Below are 23,112 nucleotides of genomic sequence, written 5' to 3' on the forward strand. Positions count from 1 at the left end.
TACTCACAAAACATAAATCATGCATCTTAACATAAAGTGGTGACATGTTTGTTTAATCAACATCTAAATATAAATTTGCATGCTAGCATAAGTAGAGTCATATTCATGTAAGTAAATCATAACATAGCATGTGAGAAACTCATACATAAGGAGTAGCATGATCATCTAGGCATCATAGACATATTTTCTCAAAAGAAACATATTACTAAAACATAGAGAAACATTTAGCATGAATAAACATATGCAAGATGTCTTTTGAAAACATGTATCATGAAATGAGTATATGCAAGATGCCCTTTGAAAACATATATATCATATAAATACTTAAACATAATCTCATCATGAGGGCCCGGCTTTGTACCACATACATACATGAATGCGCGCATCTTAAGTAGATCCAAGGTAGCAAATCTTGAACCTACTAGGAACTAGGCCAGTTTCATAGACCATCGACCTAGGGGCAACTTAGGAGCCCATCCCTTTTTACTAGGCCTGTTTCATAGACCATCGACCCACCCTTGGTACAAGCCATACAAAAGTAAAATAACATACATGTTTCTTGTCATATCATAGCATATCATATCTCTTGTCATAACATGAAGAGTGCTCTTAGTCCCAACTTAAGGGAAGCATCTCTTAGGCTATCATGAAGAGTGCTCTTAATCCCAACTTAAGGGAAGCATCTCTTAGGCTTTTCCTCATACATAAGCCTTGCATAAACATAACATGATGGCAATGAGTGCCCATAACATATAGCATATCATAGGAATCATATCATGGTGGCATAATGTGCACATAACATGTAGGATATCATAAAAATCATAACATGATGTCATAAAGTGCATATAGCATATCATAGGAATCATACATGATGACATAAAGTGCACATAACATAATAACATATCATAGGAATCGTAACATGATGGCATGAGTATACATATCAAATAACATGTTGACATAAATTCATACACTATCATAGAAAGTCATTATCATGCATGGTTAGGGTTTTGATCTTCCTACAAAACCTAAATCACAACCTAGCCGAGACCTAGAGGTAGGATTCTAGGTTTTTAACCCAACATGAAGCATGAAAACTTAAACTAACCATATATCAAGAATCATACATCATGAGGGAACATAACAAGCATAGTTAGGTTTTAAAACTTTTCCCTAAACCTTTCATTAAATCTTGGCCGAACCCTAAGGGTAAGGTTCTTAAACTTTTAATACCACAAGAAGCATGAAAACTTAAACTATAACATATAAGAGATCATACATCATAAAGAGGCATAAACAAGCATGGTTAGATTTCAAACTTTGATCTAAGCCCTATTTTTTTTCATCTTGGATGAAACCCAAAGGTAGGGTTCTACACTTTTGAATACAACATGTAGCATGAAAACTTAACTCACAACATATAATGGTCTACATATCATGAGGACTAATAAACAAGCATAGTTAAGGTCTTAAATTGTCTCTAACCCTCTTATCCTTCTTTGGCCGAAACCCTAAGAGGATAGCATGGAATTTGTAAGCAACATGAAGCATGAAAAATTTATACTAACATCATATAATGGTCTACATATCATGAGGACAAATAAATAAGTATAGTTGAGGTCTTAAATTATCTCTAATCCTCTTATCTTTCTTTGGCTGAAACCCTAAGAGGATAGCATGGAATTTCTAAGCAACATGAAGCATGAAAAATTTATACTAACATCATGTAATAATCTACATATCATGAGGACTAATAAACAAGCATAGTTGAGGTCTTAAATTATCTCTAACCCTCTTATCCTTCTTTGGCTAAAACCCTAAGAGGATAGCATGGAATTTCTAAGCAACATGAAGCATGAAAAATTTATACTAACATCATATAATGGTCTACATATCATGAGGACAAATAAACAAGTATAGTTGAGGTCTTAAATTGTCTCTAATCCTCTTATCTTTCTTTGGCCGAAACCCTAAGAGGATAGCATGGAATTTCTAAGCAACATGAAGCATGAAAAATTTATACTAACATCATGTAATAGTCTACATATCATGAGGACTAATAAACAAGTATAGTTGAGGTCTTAAACTTCCTCTAAAGCTTTTATCCCTTCTTGGACGAAACATATAATAACCTAATCCTAGGTTTTTGAACATTATCAATCACATGAAACACACAAAACTACTTGTACTGCAGGTGAGGGAGATACTTACTTCCTTTCGCTTGGTTTACTAATGAAAATACCCTTGCTTGTGAAGCTTTTTCCTAGGGAGAATTCCTTGGCTTGGGTTCGGCACAATGAAGAGGAGAGAGCTTATGTTTCGGTGGAGGGAGAAAGGAGAAGGAAGGAAGAAGTAAAAAAATGGATTTTTCCCTTCCTTTCTTTTATTTATGCTAAATGAAGGAAGAAAGCAAATTCATCTTTTCATTAGGGAGGAAGAAGACAACTCAAACTTTTCCTTCTAAGTCTCCTTCTAAGTGAAAGAGCCTTCACTTTAACTACAATTTCCCTTCTTTTCCTAACAGCACACCCCTGCTGGGGCTACTGGTTATCACATACATGCATCTAACAAGAGGTCCAAGGTTCAAACCTTGGTCATGCCTCTTTTTAATTCTATTTTCTCTTATTTTTGGGAAAAATCACATAAGGCCTATTCTAATCATAATAAAATTCATATGAAATTATTAGAGATCCTATGGGTGTTACAGGTACTCCTGTCTGAGCATGCCAAATGCAGCTACTGTAGGGGGAGCAATCCGTTGCTGGCCATGCGAAGGTTGGGCTCTTCGCCCTCCTCGATAAGTTCCGGACTGACTGAACTGTCCTCCATGACCAGACCCTCTGGAAGTCATATGCTGAGTCTTCTGCGGACAATCTCAGCTCTGGTGCCCAGGCAGTTTGCAATGAAAGCAAACTGACTATCCCAGAGAGCAGGCTGGGATGATGTGATCTCTGGACCCACATCTGAAATAGCGAATGTCGTTAGCGGGTTGTTTCCTGTTTTGCTGTGGAGACCGGAAATGTCCTGAGGAAGACTGCCCTAACTTCTGAGGCCTACGAAATACCCCAGAAGTACCCTGACCTGCCCGACTGCGACCGCTCTGCTGCTGTGTAGCCTGTGGCTGCTGGATCTGTCCAAACGTCTGACCCGGCTGCTTCATTTTTCTGCCCGGAAATGCTCTTTGCTGAGCTGACTCAATCATGAGGGCTCTGTCTAACGTCTCCAAATAAGATGCGCTACCAAGACTGGCAAGCCTTACTAGCAAATGCCCATCCAACCCCTGAATGAACTGCTGCATACGTGAACTGTCCTCAGCAACTAGCTCTGGACAAAATCTTGCCAATCTGTCAAACTCTGCATTATACTCTGTCACCGACCGATTGTTCTATCGCAGACTCAGGAAATCCTACCGGTGAGCCATCTGATAAGCTCATGGAAAGAAGCGGCTCTCAAAAGCCTCTCTGAACCTGACCCAAGTGATGTTCCACTCGCCGATGATGGAACGCTGAGTAACCCACCAAGTGTCGGCCTCATCCCGTAAATGGAAAGCAGCCAGCTCTGCTTTCTCCCACTCGGAGCAAGCCATATAGAAGAAGGTCCGCTCCATAGTCTCTATCCATGACAGGGCCACACTCGGTTCAAGGTCTCCTCGAAAGAGTGTAAATCGACTCTTCATCGACTCTGCCAACGCTGGAATCCTGGCTCGTGCCGCGACAATGTCAGTGAGGTGTGTCAGAACGGCTACAGGGGCTAGCGGAAATACTGGAGCTGGTGCTATAGGTGGTACCACTGAATAGACTCGGGGATGTACTCCTGGTGCTGCTGTATAAACTGGAGCATATGCCGCCGGTGGCACTGCAGGGTCAGCATAGGTGGCCGCGGCTGGATGTACGGTAAGTAGTGGTACCGGATGTGGAGCAACCGATATCGCTGGTGCAGGTGCTGCTGGGTATACAGTAGGTACTGGGGGCACAGGTGCCACTGGTGTCGGGTACACAGTAGGTCCAGGTGGCGTTGGTGCCGGGTACGCCGTAGGCTGGGCCAGAGCAGGTGCGGGGTATGCCGGTAGTACCCCTAGTGGTACCGTAAATACAGTAGGGGTGGATACAGTATGTACAGCCGAGGTAGGTACCTCTAAAGGAGCCATCTGGATCTAAGAGCCCGACGCGCCCGCAGTATCCTGAGTCCGTCCCTGACTGACATGCTCAACCCCAGTAGGCATCTCTGGCAAGTCCAGAGATCCCAAGGTCCTCGTACGTGGCCGTCCAGCACCACGTCTCGCAGCTATTCGTGTAAATCTCCTCATATCTATTAAGTTATATCACAAATATTACTACAAGTATTAACTATAAGATAACATATCATACCTATTTGCCGTCTGGAGATGTTCTGTCGCTGTCCAGTCCCCAAATTGACCTCAAAAATTCCGAACGAGAAAATCGACGGAAATCCATACTAAATCCGAAAATAAGTACCCAAGTTAACTAGTAACCTTGGGTTAACCCAAAAAATCCAGAACACCAAAAGCAGATATCGTAACCCGCTCTGATACCAATACCAATAAATTGGTATCAGAGAAATATCGAAATCCGTAACACAATATACAAACAAGTATCGCCAACTTGGCTCTGATACCAAATAAATTGTCACACCCCGGGAGAGTCCCTGCCAGAAGAAATTTTGACAGCATCTCCCCTGTACGGGTGACAATCTGAACTTTATACATTACCCCCAGGGCCACATATACATCGGCCAACACGGCCGGAACAATAACAATAATAAAAATACATCACACAGACATCCACGCAGTTTAATAGTGAACAACCTAGAGCAGTTATAAGAAGACTCAAAAATAACCCTACTCAACTACACTCATAAAGTACAAAACTGATGTCCTACTCCACTACACCCATAAAGCTCAAATCCGACGATAAAATCAACTAACCTCTTCTGCCGTCTAGGCAGACATGTAGAGCATCATATCGAATAAAAATCCATCGACAAGTGAAAATCCATACAAGATGCAAAGTATCAAAACAGAATAAGTCTAAACATAGTCTAATAAAGAAAACCACAAGATCAACACACGTCATCGTGGACTGCAGGGGACTAGCGACTAGAACTCTCCGGACAACTTCAACCTGAAAATAGCAACGGAGGAGGGTGTGAGTCCAACACTCAGCGGGTAACAACTGATATGCATAATAAAGAAAATAACAACCAACACTAATCATGCGTACAGTCTCCTGATAAAAGAAGGATCAATGTAACTGAAATAAGCAGGAGAAAACTGTACTAACCAGAACCAGGATATAAGTATAACAGGGTCGTCAGACCGAGAGTGTCATAAATCCTGTATGTATGTAAATCATATGCATCCATATAAATGCAGCAAGCAAATGCAGCGAACACAAGCAATAAATGCATCATGCATATGATGCAAATGTCATGGTCACCCCTAACGCCAGTCAGCTATCTCACACACAATGGTGAGACCGAGTGGGTAGGGTTGTGACAATCGTGCACTCTGCCATCACTGCTCCTGATGAGTGACCGAGTGGACGGGATGCTGCCGGAGTGCACCTATCCTCCTACCCTAATGTTAGGATGTATACTAAAAGTCTAGCTTTTGGTATAAACATTTATCTAGAAATAAGAATCACATTGGTCAAATGTCTACATTTATGATAAATGTAGTTGTTCAATTAATTTATATTGTAGATAACATGGTGTGTGGAGTCACACACAGAGGATCATGTTATCAGTACCTTATAAATTATAAACAGTAGCTCACGACCAAGATGGAAAGGAACAAACCATTGGAAGGTCGTAGTGTAATTAGGTATTAGTTTATCTTAACTATATAATTACACTAGTACACTTAGAGTGTATTAAGTAGGACCATTAGAGGTCGTTTCCTTTTATACTGACTTTATAAAGGAACAAAGACCTCAGTTATTATGGAAGTGTGTGCTCTTAATCCTAATATAATAACAAGCACATATATTTGATATTCATTTCTTTAATTTATCAATGGGTGAGATTTAGTTCGATAAATCAATAAGCCCGATAAGTTGGGAAATGATGTTACTTATAGTGTGACTTGTTGATTATAAAAGGAAACTGTGTCCTAGTAATCTAGGTTGATAATGTCCCCAAGAGGAGCTCATAAAGATTGTCATGTTAAACCCTGCAGGTAGACTTAGTCCGACATGACGATAAGGTTGAGTGGTACTACTCTTGGACTAAGATATTAATTAAATGAGTTGTTAGTAACTCACTTAATTAGTGGACATTCGACATCTTAAACACATGAAGACTAACACACTCATAATAAGAAGGAGCCCAAAAATGTAATTTGGCATTGGTGTGGTAGTTCAATAATAATTCTTTAGTGGTATGAATTATTATTGATGAAGTTAAGTTGTGTGTTCGGGGCGAACACGGGAAGCTTAATTTCATCGGGAGACCGAAACCAATTTCTCCTCTCGGTCCCTATTGTTGGTGCAACCTTAGGTCAAGGTTGACCTGGTTGACCCGACTCGAGGTGACTTGACTCGAGTTGTATTTTGATGTTTGACTTGGGAAGATTGTCGGTGCAACCTTAGGTCGAGGTTGACCTAGTTGAGTTGCATGTTGATGTTTGACACTCGTGAGAGAGTTCTATTCTTGATGTTTGACAAGAATAGGTGTTTGGGAGATTGTAGGTGCAACCTTAGGTCAAGGTTGACCTGGTTGACCTGATTCGGGAAAAGTCCAAGCAGGGAGCTTGGCACGCGAAAAGTCCAAGCATGGAGACTTGGCATTGGAAAAGTCCAAGCAGGGAGCTTGGCACGCGAAAAGTCCAAGTATGGAGACTTGGCACGGGAAAAGTCCAAGTATGGAGACTTGGCTGAAAAGTCCAAGTATGGAGACTTGCACGGAGAAGTCAAGCAAGGAGCTTGGCACGAGGGAAAGTCCTAACCGGGATGTTAGGCAGTGGAAAGTCCCGTGAGTGAAGCCAGGCAGGGGAAAGTCCTAACTGGATGTTAGGCGGTGTGGAAAGTCCCGTGAGTGAAACCAGTAATGGGAAAGTCCTAAGCGATGTTAGGCGGGGAAAGTCCTAAGCGATGTTAGGCATTGGAAAGTCCCGTGAGTGAAACCGTGCAAGGAAAATCCGGATGGATCGTGATGATCGGACTTCGGTGTTAAAAGTCTAAGTGGGTCAAAGGATTGACCGGACACTTAGCGGGAGTGCTAGCAGGTCAAGGGAGTGACCGGATGCTAGGCATGATGTACCAACAGTCAAGGTTGACCGGATGTTGGTGTGGAAGCCTTAGGTTTAGGGTCGAAAAGTTTGATCGGGCCGCATCGATCCAATGATATGGCTCATCCGATCGGCCGGTGACCGATCGCTGACCGATCGATGCTATCGATGGTTATCTCGATCGGTCCGGAGACCGATCGGCGAGATCGCGGCGCCGAGAAGAAGCTGATCGGTCCGTAGACCGATCAGAGGTTCTCCGTTGCTTCGCTTCAGATCCGTTTCTGATCGGTCCATGGACCGATCGGACGGAACAGAAGCATAGGCTTCTTCCCGATTGGTCTGCATCGATCAGATGTTGCTCGATCGGTCCACAGACCGATCAGGGCTTCGATCGCGACACCTGATCGGTCTGGGGACCGATCAGGTGACAAACAGAAGCTTCATGCGCCAAGGCTGATCGGTCTGCAGACCGATCAGGGTTCTAGCCGTTGCGACGCAACGGCTAGTTTCTTCGCTGTCTTCTTCGCAGGTATAAAGGGGTCGAGGGCTGCTGCTGCGCGATAACTTCTTCCTCTTCTCTTCTGCTAAAGAGCTGCTGTTCTTGTGCTTGAGCTTTGTTGAGCTCTTCTTCGCAAGCTTCGCGTGAGCTTCTCGACTGGGATATCCTGCTGTTGTAGGTGTTCTGAGGAGCTGCTGCTTCAACGAAATCCAGTCGGCGAGGAGGCAAGAAAACCTGTGTTTTTACATTCATTGTTCTTGTCTTCTTGTATTTCTTGTTGTATTCCTTTCTTGCTGTTGCAAGAATATTGTGGCGAGGTTTCTCCACCCACAAGGAGTATATTGTATTAGCCGGTTTTCCGGGGACTCATCCACCGACGGATTGATAGGCTTCGTCCACCTTACGGACACGCCGAGGAGTAGGAGTTTCATCTCCGAACCTCGTTACATCCTTGTGTTAAGGTTTGGTATTCTTCCTTTCGTTTCTATTTGTATTTTCCGCTGCGCTAACAAATTGTAGGAAGAAACGAGCGATTTGGGGCGGCTATTCACACCCCCCCTCTCTAGCCGAGTACGAAGGATCCCAACAAGTGGTATCAGAGCGAAGGTTCGCTCTTCATCGGATCAACACCCGTGGGAGCAAAGCTAGAGAATGGATCTCTATGGAGAAGATGTCACCATTCCACCCTTCTACGAATGCGGCGACTTCGCGTATTGGAAGGTAAGGATGAAGTATTTTCTTATGACTAACATAATGAATTGGTTTTGTGTACAAGAAGGATTTACTCCTCCGGTGGATAAGGAAGGAAAACCACTTGAGAAGAAGGAGTGGACAAGAGAACAAATTCACAAATCTGAAATCAACAAAGAGGTAACGAAAATAATTGAATTTTCATTGCCTACTAACATCTTGTGTAAGATAGGTTACAACAATGCCAAGGAATTATGGGATAACTTGGCCAAGTACCATGAAGAGAGCTCCACTTCAAGCCATGAAGAGGAGCCTAGTGAGCCAAGTAGCTCACATCATGAAGAGAGCAAATTGGAAGTTGAGGGTTACTCAACATCTAAAGAAGAAGAGGAAGTGAGTTCTTCTTCTTCAAGATCGGAGCACGAAGAAGAAGCTTCTACCTCCGGGAGGGATGAAGAAGAGAGCATCCATTCATCCTCAACCCTAGGTAACTCAAACACTTTAAGTTCAAGTAAATTGCATATAATGTGTTTTGAGTGTAGGGAATTTGGGCACTACAAGAGTAAGTGTCCAAAGAGGGTAAGGAAGACTCCACCGGCGCCAAAGGTCAAGGTAGCCGGAGTCCCGACACGCAAGGGCAAGGAGCACGTGGTGTGCTTCCAATGCAAGCGAAGGGGACATTATCGGAGTCATTGTCCGAGGGGGAGGCAACCTCACAAGGGCAAGAGACCGAGCACTTCTATAGGGGGAGCTAAGGCAAACCCTAAGGTATCATTTAAGTCTCATTCGTGCAATACTAGTAAGATGCATGCTAGAAATTTTATTGCACTAGTCAATAATGATAAGCATGATAACATTAGAAATCGATACACATGCTTAGGTGTCAAACATGTGAGCCTAGATAAGGATAACACTAGGAAAGCCAACCCTAGAATTACCTCATCTAAGGTTAAGGAGAACCTAGGTAGGAATCCCAAATCAACTAGACACATGCCTAGGAATGCCTCAAAGAAAAATGACAAATCAAAAATTGAGGTACTAGAGAAGGAGAATCAAGTCTTGAGGTCAAGACTTGATACTTTGGAAAATGCTCTTAAGAACTTGGAGAAGTCATCTCTAGGGTTTAAGGGTCAAAAACCAATGTCCAAGGACAAAAAGGGTTTGGGTCACAAACTTAAGTCCCAAGTGGTCAAGCCCACTTATCATAATGTTCCATTCGATTATGGAACAAAACCTAGGGCTAGGAAGACCACTACCAAGGTCACAAGGGGAGTCGCCCCTATAGTTGACCTTGATGAGACCCAAATGACCAAGGCTTCAAAGCCTAAGAGGGTCATTAGGAGGGTTGCTAGGGAAGTTATCCCTAGTGAATATTTAGTGAACCCAATGAGCTCTAATAGGTATTGGGTTCCTAGGAGCATCTTCTCTACCCCATAGATGGGTTAGAGAGTGTCAACTCCAATTAGAAGGGTAGTTAACCCAACTTTGAGGAAATTGACACTCAAGGAGCATTTTCAAGGTTTTGATAACCTTTGAAAATGAAAAAGAATTATTATTTACTCCTTAAAGAGTAAATTGTGCCATATTTGAAAAATATCGATTTCAATCTTATTTGGCACAATTTAAGAAAACCTAGAGAAATACCATAATTGGGATTTTGGTTTTCTCTTAGGGATATATGGGCAATCTAGGGTTAGATTTTAAGTTAGCAAAGTGGTTAAGGATACTTAGATAGGTAATCTAGGTATATTTATCTATGCTAAATCTTGCCATGATTGTTTGCCCTCACATGTCATGACATCATATTTAGTCTTATTATCATTTGAAATGTCATGATAATACTTAGGCTAGTTTATATGTCATGTGTTAGTTTAGTTTCAAACTTTATGCCATGACATCATGACATTGGCACATGTTCTCATTTATGATACCATTTTATGCCATGTCATCATCTCTTGCATTAATAATCAATTGAATTGATTTAAGGATGAAAAACACATTTTGATATTGAGATCAAATTTGTGTTTAGAAAATGCATGAGACCTTAGCCTAAGATACCTAAACCCATATCTCACATCAAAATTGACATGGATGTGCTTGATACACTCTAGATGTGTGTGAGATATTAGGATCATGAATTAGGATCAAGGTGCATAGCTCTTGTACCTAGATGAGCCTAATTCAAGATATGGGGATCATAGGGAAAGCTTGTGTACAAGTCATGTACATATAGCCCTAAGATTGTGGTCCCAAATTAAAGGGTTTGAAATCATTTCAAAATTGTTTTGAAAAACCTTGATGAAGCTTTCCTAGTGATAGCATTCATCATTGAACATTGTGATACAAAGTTGACTTAACTTTGAACTATTTCAAAGTTTTTGAATTTTGTATCAAGATTTGAAAATGGAAGTTATTCTCATAGAAAACTATTTTTCCATGATAGTATATGTTATGAGGAATGTATCCTCAAAATTTCACAATTTTTCGAATTTTCTGGAATTTTCTAGGAGTTTCTGAATTTCGGGAAGGAAATTTCAGAAAACTGACTATCAGAGTCTGGATCGGTCTGCGGACCGATCCAGAGTATTGTGGATCGGTCTGCGGACCGATCCAGTGAGTTCCAGTAGCACGAGTGCGATCTGGTGAAGGGCTGATCGGTCTGGGGACCGATCAGAGCGTGCCAGTTTCTGATTTTCAGCTGTTGGTCTGAAATTTCAGCTGGAAGTTGGGTTTTGTGGATTACTAAAGGTTTGAAACTCTCCAAGACATTGTTGGTGCAATAGTCAAGGGGGAGTTGACCTTTAGGGGAGTTTTTACCTAATTGTCAAGGGGGAGTTGACTTTTAGGGGGAGTTTTTACTCCTTAAGACTTTTGAGGATTAGTGATATGGGATTATCACTAAGTTGATTGTTGAGTTTAGTATCAAGGGGGAAATTAAGAGTTTCAATGAAAGGTATGAGACTTTCATTAGGAAGAAACTCTTGACCTTGATACCCTCCTTTTTCTTTTTGATGTGTGTCAAAAAGGGGAGAGTGTTCATTTGAGAATTATTGGAGAACCCAAGTTAGGTTATCGGGTTAACCTAAGCTAGGGAAAGAATGTCAAGGAATGTTCAAGAAAAGAACATTGAAATTCTTTTTGATGTGTGTCAAAAAGGGGGAGAATTATTGGAGAACCCAAGTTAGGTTATCGGGTTAACCTAAGGGGAGAATGTCCAGAGAATGTTCAAGGAAAGAACATTGGACATTGGAAGATGGTTGGAAAACCTAAGTTAGGTTATCGGGTTAACCTAACTTGATTATGGGTTTTGTCAAACATCAAAAAGGGGGAGATTGTTGGTGCAACCTTAGGTCAAGGTTGACCTGGTTGACCCGACTCGAGGTGACTTGACTCGAGTTGTATTTTGATGTTTGACTTGGGAAGATTGTCGGTGCAACCTTAGGTCGAGGTTGACCTAGTTGAGTTGCATGTTGATGTTTGACACTCGTGAGAGAGTTCTATTCTTGATGTTTGACAAGAATAGGTGTTTGGGAGATTGTAGGTGCAACCTTAGGTCAAGGTTGACCTGGTTGACCTGATTCGGGAAAAGTCCAAGCAGGGAGCTTGGCACGCGAAAAGTCCAAGCATGGAGACTTGGCATTGGAAAAGTCCAAGCAGGGAGCTTGGCACGCGAAAAGTCCAAGTATGGAGACTTGGCACGGGAAAAGTCCAAGTATGGAGACTTGGCACTGGAAAAGTCCAAGTATGGAGACTTGGCACGGAGAAGTCCAAGCAGGGAGCTTGGCACGAGGGAAAGTCCTAACTGGGATGTTAGGCAGCTGGAAAGTCCTGGTGAGTGAAGCCAGGCAGTGGGAAAGTCCTAACTGGGATGTTAGGCAGTGTGGAAAGTCCTGGTGAGTGAAACCAGGCAATGGGAAAGTCCTAACTGGGATGTTAGGCAGTGGGAAAGTCCTAACTGGGATGTTAGGCAGTTGGAAAGTCCTGGTGAGTGAAACCAGGCAAGGGAAAATCCAGATGGATCAGGGATGATCGGACTTCTGGTGTTAAAAAGTCTAAGTGGGTCAAAGGGATTGACCGGACACTTAGCGGGGAGTGCTAGCAGGTCAAGGGAGTGACCGGATGCTAGGCATGATGTACCAACAGGTCAAGGTTGACCGGATGTTGGTGTGGAAGCCTTAGGTTTAGGGCTGAAAAGTTTGGATCGGGCTGCAGACCGATCCAATGATACATGGCTCATCTGATCGGTCTGGTGACCGATCAGTGACCGATCAGTATGCTACTGATGGTTATCTGATCGGTCTGAAGACCGATCAGAAGGAGACCAGTGGCAAACGAGCAGAGAAGAGAAGCCTGATCGGTCTACAGACCGATCAGAAGGTTTCCTGATCGGTCCATGGACCGATCAGGGACGGAACAGAAGCGAAGGCTTCTTCCCTGATCGGTCTGCAGACCGATCAGGATGTTGCCTGATCGGTCCACAGACCGATCAGGGCTTCGATCGCGACACCTGATCGGTCTGGGGACCGATCAGGTGACAAACAGAAGCTTCATGCGCCAAGGCTGATCGGTCTGCAGACCGATCAGGGTTCTAGCCGTTGCGACGCAACGGCTAGTTTCTTCGCTGTCTTCTTCGCAGGTATAAAGGGGTCGAGGGCTGCTGCTGCGCGATAACTTCTTCCTCTTCTCTTCTGCTACAGAGCTGCTGTTCTTGTGCTTGAGCTTTGTTGAGCTCTTCTTCGCAAGCTTCGCGTGAGCTTCTCGACTGGGATATCCTGCTGTTGTAGGTGTTCTGAGGAGCTGCTGCTTCAACGAAATCCAGTCGGCAAGGAGGCAAGAAAACCTGTGTTTTTACATTCATTGTTCTTGTCTTCTTGTATTTCTTGTTGTATTCCTTTCTTGCTGTTGCAAGAATATTGTGGCGAGGTTTCTCCACCCACAAGGAGTATATTGTATTAGCCGGTTTTCCGGGGACTCATCCACCGACGGATTGATAGGCTTCGTCCACCTTACGGACACGCCGAGGAGTAGGAGTTTCATCTCCGAACCTCGTTACATCCTTGTGTTAAGGTTTGGTATTCTTCCTTTCGTTTCTATTTGTATTTTCCGCTGCGCTAACAAATTGTAGGAAGAAACGAGCGATTTGGGGCGGCTATTCACACCCCCCCTCTCTAGCCGAGTACGAAGGATCCCAACACCTATCATAGCCTCTTGTATATAGAGATTTATACCCACCATATACCCACCTTCTTACCCACTTTTGGTGGTCGGCCAAGCTAGCTTGGAACCCAAGCTAGGGCCGGCCAAGACCCAAAGGTTGAGCCAAGTTGGTGGCCGGCCAAAGCTTGGATCCCAAGCTTAGGTGGCCGGCCACTAGAAAATTAAAAGGAATTTTTATTAAAATTATTTCTTATGTGGATATCATGGTTTTAAAAGAGAGTTTAAAATTTAAATATTTCCTTTTATAGCTTTCTACAAAAGATTAAGAAAAGATTTGAAATCTTTCCTTATTTGTAGATTGAAAGGAGATTTTAATTTTGAGAAAACTTTCCTTTTTAAACCATGTTCATGTTTTAAAAGAGAGTTTAAAAATTAAATATTCTCTTTTATTAGTTTCTACAAAAGATTAAGAAAAGATTTGATATTTTTCCTTATTTTTAGATTGAAAAGAGATTTTAATTTTTAGAGATAACTTTCCTTTTTGGAAATTATCCACATATTTAAAAGAAATATTTTAATTTATAAAATTTCCTTTTTACTAACCATGAAGGGATTAAAATTATTGGAGAAATTTTTTATAAATTTCTGGAGATAAATTAGGAAGTTTTAATTAATTAAAACTCTCCTTGTTTATAGCTTGTGGTGGCCGACCATTATTATTAAGAGAAGAAAATTGTTTTTAATTAAAATAAATTTTCTTTTTCATGGCAAAGAAATTAAGGAAGTTTTTATTTAAAATTTTCTTATTTGCCAAGACCAAGAAATATAAAAGAGGGTGTAGAGGTGCCTTCATGGCTAACGACTCTATTCTATTCTTCCTCTCTTTTTCTCCTTGGTGGCCGACCCTATCTTCTCCCTCTTCTCTTCTTCTTGTGGCCGGCGGCAACCCATCTTGGAGCTCTTGATGGTGGCCGGTTCTAGCTAGGAGAAGAAGGAGAGAAAGGAGGTTTTCTTTCATGCATCCCTTGGAGCTTGGTGGTGGTGGCCGTACCTCTACTTCTCTTGGAGAATCGTGGTGGCCGAAACCTAGAAGGAAGAAGAAGGTGCTTGGTGGTTCTCATCTCGGAAGATCGTTGCCCACACAACGTCCGAGGTTAGAAGAGGAATACGGTAGAAGATCAAGAGGTTATTTGCTTACAAAGAAAGATATAACTAGTAATTGTTTTCCGCATCATACTAGTTTTCTTTGTATAGTTATTTTTGGAAATACCAAACACAAGAGGCATATGATTCTAGAGTTTTCAGATTTGTTTCGAATTTGTGTTTCTTTTGTTTTATTTTTTGAATTTGTGATTCAATTGTTCTTTTTGGTTAACCTAGAGTTATTTAAGGAAATAAATATTAGCTTTCCTTAAAAGGCTTTGCCTAGGCGGTGGTGGTTGCTCCCATATCCAAGAAGGCCATGTGCCTCACCATGTAGTCCTGGAAGCCGATTTTGGAAATTAATATTTATGGAATTAATAACTTAGGTAGATTTGAATCAATAGTGTTAAGTTCCGCTTGCGATTCAAATCTAAACCATTAAGAACAGATAAGTTAAATTTGGAATCAATGATGTTAAGTTCCGTCTGCGATTCCTAATTTAACTTCTAAAGAACGAATAGGTTATTTAAGGAAAGGTTCGACACTTGTACAAAAAAAATTTGTACAGTGGAACCGGTACATTTTCCTAGGACTAACCAACAATTGGTATCAGAGCTAGGGTTTACCTGTGTGTGTTTGGTTTTCAAATTAGGTTATGCACATGTCATACATAATTTAGGCAGGATAATAGTAGGATGTGCTAACTTTGTGGTTGCAGGCTCCAACTATTATGACTTATAGATGTTATGTGTGATTGGACCCTTGGACATGTCAAGGGCATTATTTTGTGTGTACATGATCGTATGTAACTAATACAGCAGGAGCTGTATTAGCCTTAGGATTTTAGAATTTTATTTTCGATCTAGATTACATGTACATTCCCTCGTGGAATATAGGATCGATATATGTAAAATTCTATTTTTGTCGCGGATCGGATTCTTGCGAGGCGTGGTACTTTTGGAGCACCAGAGGCGCAGCGGAATAAGAAGCAAGATGGATGCGACAACTCGACCCGATGGTGATGGCTAAAGTTGGCAGCAGCTAGGGTTGGAGCACATGGAGGACAGTAACAGGAAAATGCCATAATAGTTGGAAAATAATTTCCATATTTATTGCTTTTATTTACTGTGATGTGTGTGTGCATGTGATGTATGCTAGGATAGTTTATAATTCCTCACTTTAAATAACTAAGTGGGAGAGAGATTTATTTTAATAAATTCCACGGTCTCCATTACTGATTTGTAAGTGATGCAAAAAAACTTGCGCGTTGGCTCTTAGTGCCTTCCTCTATATCGGATGAGTTTGTTTGCAGATCACTTGATCAAACTTCCATTTAGGATGACTATAGGAAATTAATTAAGAGCGTGTGATCTTCCCCATCGGAAGGGGCATAATCTTATTAATGGACTTAGTGTCAAGTAATGGTATACACTTAGGCACGTCTAATAGTATCCTCCCCATCGGAGTCACTGCTATTATTTGTGTGACCAAAGAAAACCAACTATTAATTTGTCATAAAGATAGGTTGACAAGATAATAAAATTAAAACCTCCTCTTACAAATGTTGAGATTTTGTATACGTCCACACTATCGTGGCATACAAAAATTCATGATGTATGAGGTAATTTTATTTGTCAATTTGACAAGGAAATAAAATTAATGGGTAAAACCCCTCTATCAAATGTTTGGTTTTGTATATGTCCACACTATCGTGGCATACAAAATTCACGGTGTTTGAGGAAATTTTATTTGTCATAAAGACTTATTGACAAGATAATTAATGGGTAAAACCCTCCTCTTACAAATGTTCAATTTTGTATACGTCCACACTATCGTGGCATGTAAAATTCACGGTGTTTGAGGTGTTGGTGAATTTAAATAATATTGTTTGAGGAATCAATGTTATTTTAAATTCAAAACTTTTGACCAAATATTTGATCAAAGATAGATCAACTATTAATTTTATTCGTCATAATGAAATTAATGGATAAAATCTCTTTTTTAATTTTGTATACGTCCACACTATCGTGGCATACAAAATTCATGGGGATTTTAAGGTGTTGGTCTTGACCAAATATTTTTTGTGATTCTTAGGATTTAAAATGTTTGTCAATCTCCTAGTTGTTATACTATAGAATAGACTTAGTAGTCCCAATTGTAATGATTGGAAATAGGACTTGGATATTTAGGTAGACTGTCCTCTTAAAACTAAGAACAAAATAGGTGTATTTCATTCATTAGTTAATACATGATTAGTGGTGTTATCTACCGGTACCTGGTGTGTAGATACGGGAGCCACTGATCATGTCTGCAATTCATTACAGAGGTTCTAGGAAACCCGATAACTATATGAAGGGGAAGTCACCGTCTACATGGGCACTGCTGTAAAAATGGTAGCTGTTGCAGTGGGAGATGCTTATCCTCTGATAGGAATAAAATATGGATTTTAAGAAATTATCTTTACGTACCAAGTTTAGAAAGAATTTGATTTCGGTTTCTAAACTATCGAAGAATAGATATTCTATCTATTTTGATAACAAACTTGTTATCAAGAAAATAGGAAAGATATCTGTTCTAGTACGTTGGTTGATAATTTATAAATCCAATAACTCCCACAATGCAATAAATTGAAATTAGTAACACATTTTCTAACTTTAATAAGAGAAAGGAACCTTCGAAAATGAACCAATCATATTTTTGGCATCTAAGGCTAGGTTATATTAACTTGAGTAGGATTTAAAGGATAATAACCAATGAACTCTTGGTAGTGGAAATCTTTCCAACCTGCGAGTCTTACTTGGAAGGAAAATAACCAAGAAGTTTTTAAGTCTAAGGGGTATGGAGCCATTGATATGTTGGAATTGGTTCATTATGATTTGTGTAGACCTTTAACTATCCAGGAAAGAGGTTGTTTCGAATATTTCGTCTCTTTTATAGATGACTATTCGAGAAAAGGATACATTTACTTGACGTTCCACAAGTCTAAGTGCTTTGATTAGTTCAAAGAGCACTAGGCTGATGTGGAGTAACGTCAAAGTAAAAGTATCAAGACACTACGGTGAAATCGTAGTAACGAGTACCTCTTAGGAGAGTTTAGAAGTCACTTATCAGAAGACGGGATTTAATCCCAACTAACTGCACCTGGTACACCCCAACAGAATGGTGTAGTAGAAAGAAGGTATAAGGCTCTTATGGAATAATTAGATTGATGATGAGTTATTTAGAAAATTACCAAATTCGTTTTAAGGATATACACTAGAAACGGAAGTGAACATAGTACCTTCTAAGTCAGAACTCTCTACTCCCATAGAATTGCAGAATGGGCGTAAGCCTAGTCAGAAGCATATTCAGATTTGGGTGGTCTAGCACGTGAGAGACATTGATAAGTTGGACCTGAGTTCATTTGTTTGTGAGTTATCCTAGAAAAATGAAAAGAGGTTTATAGTCCTTAAAATCGAAAGGTCATTGTTTGCACCAATGCCCGATTTTAGAAAAGGACTATACTATGAACCACAAGCCCATGAGTAAAAATTGTTCTTAAGGAAATTAAAGGACATGTCTAATCTAGTACCAACTGTATAAGATGAAATATCACAAGAAACTGCAACACGTATCACATATGATACACAATTGCAGAAAGTGCCTCGTCATAGTGGGAGGGTTGTTAGACAACCTAAAAGATTCATGCTTTGGGAGAGTCTTTGGACTTGATCCCTGGTGACATGAACCTGATCTCCAGACATATGATGAAGCACTCCAAGAAAAAGATGAAGTATCTTTGCAAAGAGTAATAAATACAAAATTAGAATATATGTATTCTAATATATTTTGGGAGCTTATAGAATCACCAAATGGTGTAAAAGCCATTGGGTAAATATAAGTCTACAATAGGAAAAGAGGGATAGACAGGAAGGTAGAAACTTTCAAAGAAAGGCTTGTTGAAAAAGGAAACTTTTTTACCGGTAGCCATGCTTAAGTCTATTTGGATTCTTTTATCTATGAGATTTAGCAAGTGGATGTCAAGATAGCTTTCCTTAAATAGAAGTCTTGAAGAAAACATCCATATAAAGCAACCAGAAGGGTTCATTGCAAAGAGCAAAGAGCATCTTGTGTGTAAAGCTCAATCAGTCTATGGACTGAAGTAAAGCTTCAAGGTCTTGGTACATCCGGTTTAATAAAGTAATCCAGACCTATGGATTTATTTCATAACCGAATGAGTTTTATGTGTACAAGAAGTGTGATGGAAACGTGGTGGTATTTCTTGTACTATACATAGATAACATTTTTTGGTAGTTGGAAACAATATCAAAGTGTTGTCAGAAGTAAGGGTATGGTTGTCTAAACAATTCGATATGAAGGACTTGGGAGAATGCATATATTCTTGGGATCAAAGGGATCGCAAGAAAAGAATATATTTTACTTATCCCAAGCTTTATATATCGAAACAATCCTTGCTCGTTTTAAGCATGCAAAACTCTAAGAAAGGTTTCTTACCTTTTCAGCATAGAGTAACTTTATCTAAAAGAGATGTCTCCAAAGAAATCAAAGCAGATAAAGGACATGAAAGCAAGTTCCTTATGCTTCGGCTGTTAGAAAGCCTAATATATGCTATGTACGAGATCAGATATCTGTTTTGCTCAATGCATAGTTAGCAGATATTGAAGTAACCCAGGACCGGGACACTAGACTGCCGTAAAGCATATATTGAAGTACCTTAAAGGCACTAGAGATTATATGCTAGCTTACAAGGCAGATAATTTGCTCCCTGTAGGTTGCATGGATTTTGACTTCCAATCGGATAGGGACAATAGTAAGTCAACCTCGGGGTTTTGTGTTTACTTTAGAAGGTGAAGTCATAACTATGGAAGAGTGATAAAGCATATGTGCTTTTTCGGACTCCACCATAGAAGATGAGTATATGGCAGCCTTTGAGGTAGCCATAGAAGCTGTATGACCACTACAACAAAAATGTTAAAAGACAACACCCCTACGACAATGATTTTAAGAGAAAGTGTTGCGTATTTGCTCAAAGACAACGGTTTTTGCCAAAACCGTTGTCTTTGAACTCCCCATTTAATATAAAAGACAATGATTTTGTGAAAACTGTTGTCATTGAGCAAAACAACAACACTTTTTACAACGATTTTATAAACCGTTGTCTTTAAGCGCGTTTTTAGGGGCTACGACAACAGTTTTGATAAAACTGTTGTCTTTGACTTTATTTGTTTCGTCATTCCCCCCTGCAGTTTTACTTTCCCTCTCTCCGAATATCTTTTTAGCGCCGTGTTTTCCCCTTCACATTCTTGAACCCTAATCAATTTTTCATTCCCTCTCCCTTTCCCATCCCCCCACTTCGCTCTCTCTTTGTTCCATGGTGTGATGTGGACTGCAGTGTGAGAGCTGGAACCCTTGCTTGCTGCCTGTCTAGCGATCTCAAGGTCTAAACTTGTCGCAAGGTGTGGTTTTGCTCGCGCTTTGCTCCCATTTTTTTTTGTCTTGTTTCTTGGGTTTCATCTTAGTTCTGCTAATGTCTGGTCTGGGAGGGCTACTTCTGCGTTCCTTGTGCTTCGATGTTCATGATCCGGGCGTGCAACATTCTTTTCCGGCGTGATTTGTGTTATTTTGGGGCTTGTGACTCATCTGTCGTTGAAAGATGGTATTTTTATGTATTTGGGGTCGATTTATCAGTGCTCTTTGTCTTTTTCTCCATATCTTTAGTTTCTCTTGGATTGATGAGATTTTTGGGGTTCCTTTAAAGAGAAAAGACACATTTTGCTCAACGATCTAACGTCTCAGACCAGGTTGTATCTATCCTTTGCGTGGTAAAAGTTCCTTGATCTGCCGATCCTACGGAGGGACATTGTTTCTTGATACCTCTCGTACTACTTTCAGAATAATGTTACGATTTCTAAGATCTTTATACCATTTTTGTTTCATGGTGATGCGTTGTTTGAGTTAAAATCTTTATCTATTCGAGATGTATGAGATGCATAGCAGTTTTAGTCCATTCCACCGGAAATGCTTGCAAGATTTGCTTGAAAATTTTTGTTCAGGGAGTCTGGCTAAATGGATCAGAACTCTATAAAAAGCTATATCTGTATTAATGATCTATTTTGATTCTTGGTACTTCCTATAAAGGACGCATTTGGTTCATTTTGTTGCTATACTCTCAAATGCTCTATTCTCAACATTCAAGCCAACTTTCAAACATTCTTATTTTTGGTTGTGTGTAGTTTTCATTTTGAGCACAAACTATCTCACAGAAAGCATGCCTTTTCAGTCATACTTGCTTTTCATTTCATTCCAGTACATTCATCTCAAACAGATTGATAGACTATTTCATAGTCCACCAGGTACTGCTTATTTATTTATACTGGCTATATCTTCATTTTGTTTGTTTATTTATTTATTTTAAGCCTCGTGTACTACTTATCATGTGTTCATATATTTGTGTCATTTTATTTTACAAGTTCTATGGTTTCTGAGCACTATGGAGAGAATGATTTTAAGTAGGTTTTTGTTTAGAAGGTAGGAAATGGTGAGTTTCTCTTATTCAACTATTTTCTAATATTCCACAAGTCTAGTTCTAAATAGTAAACATATTTGCTTCTATTCTCTACTGCTTATTGAAATTTAGTTGTAAATGTATTGATAGATATGCAGCTATAGAAGCTAATGTAATGTGTATTTGCTGGAAGTAATATCGATATAAAAGAAAATTCTGTTATATTTTGCAAGAATCTCCTATTTATCTTACTATGCTCTTCCGCTTTCTCTCAGCATTCCTCTTGTCTTCTCTCTTCTCCTCCACTTTCCATCATCTTACTTGATTGCTTTGGTATACTTTTCCTTCCTCAGGCCCCTTGTCTCCCTAATTATTCTCACCTTCTTTCTAGTTCTCTGACTTCTTGTTCTTTCTTTCCTACGTACCCTCTTCTCCCTCTTCTATTTGTAACCACTGACATTTACCCTTCATCTCTTATAAAGCTTGACATTTACCATGAGTAGGGTTGAGAACAGTTTTGTTTTCAGTTTGTAAATGTTCAAACCAAAACTAGATCAAACAAAATTACTAATATTTTTGAACTGAACTGAAAGTTTCATTTTGGTTTAGTTTAGACCAACTACAAGTAATAAGTATATATATATATATATATATATATATATATATATATATATATATATATATACAATAGAGCAATCTTTCTATTTAAATTACACCCATATGTGAATACATATGCATGTGTGTGTATATGGACTATGGAGTTATTCCTAAATACATATAATGTGATTGTGAGGCTACTGAGTAAAGAAGGGTGAAAAGGATTGATTTAGGAATACATGACTATGTTTTTTGGTTTTTGAATAGTAGTTATGATGTAAATTAATGGTATATTGGGCTATACTTGGTTCTTTCACTCTGCTGGCTTGGGCAATGGAATCATAGATACTAGCCAATGCATATAGTCCTTCGTATTCAAAATTTGGCCTGATGGAGGGCATGTAAGATGTTTGAAGTTTTGGTTTCTTTGCATCTTGTCTCATGTTTGCGACAGACTAGCCCTGAAAATTGTGTTTCTAGCTCTTGTGTATTTTTGCTAACTTACAAATCTGACAATTTTCATAGTTGCATCATTTTCTGTTTATTTCAAGTTTTTGACCTTTACTCTAAAAAGCAATTACAGAAGACTTCTCTTGTCCTTTTTGTTTAGTGAAGTGTGCGAGCTTTAAGGTAATGTACATGATGCTTCTGCTTCTGCATTGTTTTTACTACTTTTGAAGCAAAGGTGATTACGCTCACCCTAGGCACCCTTCACAACTCGTCTCCAAGTTTGGTGAAGGGTGATAAATTACGAGTCAGCTTATAGCCGACTGCCAAGTTAGTTAGGGGGTGGGAGGTGTTGTTTATACTACTTGGTTTCATATGTGGTGGTGTTTTCTGTAGGGTCTCAGATACCACTTGAACTCTTCTCATGACCTATTCAATTTTAAGTTTTGGGTTTGTAAGCTTTTGGAATTCTTTTTTTGTATATATGTGTTGTGTCAAGCATAACATGTATTGTTTGGCTAATCTTTCCTCAGGTAACTGAAGAGTATCAAGCTGTAAATGTTTCTGTGAGAACTGATGTATGGAGTTTTGAGGTTAGATTCCATTATCCATACCTTTTCTTGAAGTTCTGTGATTATACTTCTATTAAAATCATTGGTGCTGATTAGCATGCTTATTATGAAAATGCTAAGTAGGACTTACTGTGATAAAAATTTATCTCCTGATAAAACTTGCTGCATCGTATAATTGTAGGTAAGTATGGAAATGAACAGGCAGAAAGGTCTTTAGACCTATTCTGACTCATTAGACATTGAGTTATTCGTGGTAGAG

The sequence above is a fragment of the Zingiber officinale genome, chromosome 9B (genome assembly GCF_018446385.1).
Source record: "Zingiber officinale cultivar Zhangliang chromosome 9B, Zo_v1.1, whole genome shotgun sequence".
Taxonomy (NCBI): Eukaryota; Viridiplantae; Streptophyta; class Magnoliopsida; order Zingiberales; family Zingiberaceae; genus Zingiber; species Zingiber officinale.